This window comes from Bos taurus, chromosome 13 (genome assembly GCF_002263795.3).
Source record: "Bos taurus isolate L1 Dominette 01449 registration number 42190680 breed Hereford chromosome 13, ARS-UCD2.0, whole genome shotgun sequence".
Classification (NCBI taxonomy): Eukaryota; Metazoa; Chordata; class Mammalia; order Artiodactyla; family Bovidae; genus Bos; species Bos taurus.
The window spans coordinates 69,128,262-69,133,470 of NC_037340.1; the positions used below are offsets into that span (position 1 = coordinate 69,128,262).

The 5,209-nt window shown below is 42.9% G+C and overlaps 1 non-coding gene across 1 annotated transcript; it reads left to right on the forward strand.

Moving 5' to 3' along the window:
* The first annotated feature begins 724 nt into the window (after nt 1–724).
* LOC112449427 (U6 spliceosomal RNA) lies at nt 725–829 on the forward strand. The gene has a single exon (XR_003037996.1). It is a non-coding gene; the product is annotated as a U6 spliceosomal RNA (small nuclear RNA).
* The last annotated feature ends 4,380 nt before the right edge of the window (nt 830–5,209 follow it).

Consider the following 5,209-nt stretch of genomic DNA (forward strand, 5'->3'; position numbering starts at 1 on the left):
GTATCCCATTTCTAAGCTGTCAATGTCTTGTTCCAGATACTTAGCACCAATACTCCTGTGTCTTCCACCATGCCCTTAACTTCTTCTACTCCAGATTGGACTCTTGAAGTTCATTACCTTAAATGCTGAGATATAAGACTCTCATCATTCTACTCTTCTTAATCTCGGTGCAATCAGGCTTTCTTTCTATCCATGAGCACACGTATCCCATGGACATCCCTTAGGTCACCAGGGCTTGGACCTGAGCTCCAAGAGCAAGCACTCACTTGAAATGTCACATTTTGGTGCTTGCTTCTACTATGATCTTTCCAGTAGTCATGTCTGATGTGAAAGTTGGGCCATAAAGAAAATGATACTTTTGACCTGTGGTATTGGAGAAGACTCTTGAGAGTCCCTTGGGCTGAAAGGAGATCCAAACAGTCCATCCTAAAGGAAATCAGTCCTGAATATTCATTGGAAGGACTGATGCTGAAGTTGAAACTCCAATACTTTGGCCACCTGATGCAAAGAACTGACTCACTGGAAAAGACCCTAATGCTGGGAAAGATTGAAGGCAGGAGAAGGGGACGACAGATGAAGAGATGTTTGGAAGGCATCACCGACTCTGTGGACATGAGTTTGAGCAAGCCCCTGGGAGTTGGTGATGGACAGGGAAGCCTGGTGTGCTGTAGTCCATGGGGTAGCAAAAAGTCAGATACGACTGAGTGACTGAACTGAACTTAATGCTTGCTTCAGCAGCCCGTATACTAAAATTGGAACTATACAGAGAAAGTTAGTATGAGCCCTGCACAAGGATGACACATAAATTCATGAAGTGTTCCATATTTTTAGAGTCTAAAAAAGAGTGGCTATATGTATGTGCACAACTGATTTATTTTCTTGTATATCTGAAATTAACACAACATTGTAAATCAATTATATTCCAATAAAAAATGTTTTTAAGTGTCCCACTTTAGAGTGAAAGTCTCTCATGGGTAAGCAACTCCAGGACAATTTACACAAGTCCTTGAAGGTTGCAGACTGTGCTGCATATGTGTCTTTATCATCATTACCCTGTTTTCTCCAAGAATTTAGCATCTGAGACAGAAAGGCATGGGAGGAGAATCCTGGTCCCATCTACTTCTCTCACTTCCATCCGTGCACCAGCCCACCCTTCACTGATTCCAATGAGCTTATGGATTAAGTGTAAAGATTCAGGAATCTGGAAAACCAAGAATTAATTATTTATTAATTAATACAATATAACCTCATTTTTTAACTGTGTGAACTTTGCAAATTATTTACCTTTATGAGCCTTCATTCATTTTCTGTAAAATAGGACCTACCTCATCAGATTGCTATAAGGATTGAAAATTATGATGTATAATATACCTATACTTAATCAATGATAGTTATTCTTTTATTCTGATGAACATCTATTCACTGGGCATTTTACGCATGCCAGACACTGTGCTGGGTGGTAATACCACAGAGTTTCTCAAGTTGATCTGGGAAAGTTTAGACTGTCAACAATCAGAATGGAATTTATCCACTCTGAGCCTCAGTTTTCTGTTCCGTCAAATGGGATTGGCAATGATAGCTATCAATCAATATTTCCTGTGAGGAATAAGTCAAGCAATTCCTGTAAAGTGCTCGGCTTGGGACTTGGCATAAAACTAGCTCCAAATAAGTATGTGTTGAAGAATAAGGAAGAGGAGGAGAAGAAGAGGAAGAAGAAGGGTGAGGAGGAAAACAAGAAAAGAGTGCAGACAGTGAAAAAGAACATAGAGGAGGAAGGAGAGGAGGAGAAGACAACCTTGATGCAGATCCCAGGAGCGATTCAAAGATGCCTCTGCCTGAAAGTGAGTCCAGACAAACCCTGTGCACAACCTTAGAAATTCTCTTGAAGCTGTCTGTCCAGCTCCTGTGGTCTGAGCAATGCCAGAGGCCCACAGAAGACAGAAATCATGATAACAGACCTTGTCTAATTTCCATGGAGAACGAAGTACTATGAGGTCAAAAAAGGCACTTATGGGCCACGAGTAGGGGATGCCAGCCTTCTGTGTGGTGACAGCCAAGATCTAAACCCTCTCTGAACATGAGCCCTCTCTGTGAAAAGGCAGAAGTACCACAAGTCCAGACCAGATTTACAGTAACACAGCAGGACTGGATTAGATAATGTCTGCTAAGAATTTTGGACTCCTTGGAGAACGGTCATCTATAAATAGCAGGTGGTGGTATTATTATTAATCAGGCAACCTCTCATTGAAGCTAATTGCTACTGAAGCCAGTGGACACTTACCTGGGTGTAGCCAAGAAATCAGGCTTTACAGTAGCAATCCATTATTTATTTATCATTAGATTAGTGGCCAAGAAAGAAATGCATGAAGAGCATAAAGAGCAGTGATATTTGTTGTCTACAGGAAGGCCCCAAAGAGAAAAATATCTGTTTTTCTTGGAATAAAGACTTGGGTTCTGGGGACTTCCATGGTGGTCCAGTGGCTAAGACTCTGCGCTTCCAATGCAAGGAGCCCGGGTTCCATCCCTGGTCAGGGAACTAGATCTCACACGCTGTAACTAAAGACCCTGCATGCCACAACTATAACCCAGTGAAGCCAAATAAATAAGCTTTTAACTTTTTTTTTTTTTTTTTACAAAAAGACTTGGGTTCTACAGGGAGTCCAATCTGGCACTCTGTGATGACCTAGAGAGAAGGGATGGGAGGAGAAGGGGGAGGCTCAAGAGAGAGGAGATATGTGTGCAGCTGTGGTTGATTTCCATTGCTGTATAGTGGAAGCCAACACAACATTGTTAAAGTTAAAAAAGAAAAAGTGACTTGGGTTCTAATCCTACTTCCTCCTCTGACTGGGCACATGGATAAGGTAATTAACTTCACTTTTCTGAGCCCAGTTTCTTCATCTGTAAAAAAATAAACACAGTTCTTAACTCAGGCAGGGATTTTGAAGACAAAGTGAGATGATGAGTGTTTAGTCCCAAGTCCGCTGCCTGGTATGAGATAACTGTAGCAGCAAGGGACGCAAGCCCAACAACTTTATTCCATGGACTCCCCAGTACCTTCAGGTCTGAGGCTGCCTTCTTGCCTGTTCCTGACCACAGTGAGTGCAAAAATAATAAAGGACTTCTACACTGGCTCTTCACTTGTTATATCATTTAGTCTTTACAATTCTGGAATGTGGACTGACTATATAAATATTCCCATGGGGAAGCGGGGGTTCAGAGAGGTTAACACTTTGCCCATTAACAGCTACTATAAATGGTCTCTCTGAGATTCTGCCAAAAAACTGCTCTCCCTTTCTTGGTAGAAGGACAAGCTCTGAGAAGTGCCTGAGCCCTGATGGTTCTCAATGCTTCACTCTGACCATGATTGCTTAAATCAAAACTAGAGCCTAGACCCAGGTGGCTAGAGAATTCAGGAAGGCAAGATGCTTCGTTGGAACATCTAGATTTGTGTGTGTGTGAAAGTCACTCAGTCCTGTCTGATTCTTTGCAACCATGGACTACACAGTCCATGGAATTCTCCAGGCCAGAATATTAGAGTGCGTAGCCTTTCCCTTCTCCAGGGAATCTTCCCAACCCAGGGATCGAACCCAGGTCTCCCACATTGCAAGTGGATTCTTTACCAGCTGAACCACAAGGGAAGCCTAGGGGGATAGAATTCTTTACTTCCTCTTTGTAACAAAGAACTGGTTTAAATCAGAGAATGGTGTGAAATTCTGCATGCTTACACAACTCTCAACACTTTAGGATGTGTGTGGTCAAGGAATTCGATGGTAAAAATGTAGGTGGTTGACTGTTCATCGATTATGAAAATGTTGAGTATCTATTATTTGCTGGACCCCTTTAGGCAGTATCCTTCACAGAGCTTAAAGTCCAGGGATGAACCATCATCAAATCATTATTCTTTTGAGTCTATGAAATTACCTACACTTGACTATCTCACAGATGCTGCACATAGTTCAACTTACCGTTACATAATCAGTTATATTGAAATTGCTTTTTTATGTTTTTGATTGTGCCACAGGGCATGTGGGATCTTAGTTCCCTGACCAGGGATCAACCTGTGCCCCCTGCGTTGGAATCTTAGAGTCTTAACCACTGGACTGCTAGGGAAGCCCCAAATACACTGAGATTGTGATTAGAGCTATGGACATTCTATGCTATACTATGCTATGCTAAGTCACTTCAGTCTTGTCTGACTCTTAGCAACCCCATGCACTGCAGCCTACCAGGCTCTTCCATCATGGGATTTTCCAGGCAAGAGTACTGGAGTGGGGTCTAGAGGCTATTATATTTAAAAAGTGAAAGAGAAGCTATGTCTGGGCTCATGGGGTGATAGACATTGGCATGAGATGCATCCATAGTAGAGGGCAAGGATTTCAGGCAGGGCCTGTGGATCAAGGTAAAACTTTGGTTTTAATCCTGATAAGGAATAGAGAGGATTCATTCCTGCTCATCAGACCCTTATTAGATACCAGGAACCAAGCTGAGCACAGAGGGCAAAAAGGTGCATTTAGCACAAACTTTACATTGTCGAAGAGACAGGAATGGAGGGTCATCAAAGAAGTCACAGTGCAGTGTAGTAAGTGACAGGGTGAAAGTGGGTCAGGGCTGAAAGGCAACAAGTACTGACAAGGTCAGAGACGGAGTTTGGTCAGATGACGCCAGGGCAGGTGTCATGTGCAATGGGTGTGACCAATGACCAGGTAGACCTTAGGTAAAGGGAGGAATAGCATCTCCGAAGGCAAATGGTTTCCAGCATAGTACATCACCCGGAGTCAGGCCATTCTAGGATTTTGTCCTGTCTCATCACTACCCCATACAAACACAGTACACCCCAGAAAACAGGACCAGAAAGACTTTCCAGAACACATAAAGGGGTTTCAAAATACAAGACACCTTCTGACCCCATCACCTTTATATCTTCTCATTCTCTTTGGGTTGAGTGACAGTAATGTGTAGCAGAAAGGAAGGAAACTATGGGTCCAAATCCCAGCTCTGCCTTTTCATGTCTATGTGATGTGGGGTAAGGGAAGTCTCTCAAAACAGGTTGATAACTGCTACCCTGCGTGGCTGTTAGGTGCTTAAGACAGATAAAAATAATAGCGGATCATTGACTTCCCTGGTGGTCCAGTGGCTAAGAGTCTGCCTGCCAGTGCAAGGAACATGGATTCGATCCCTGGTCAGGGAACTAAGAGCCCACATGCTGCAG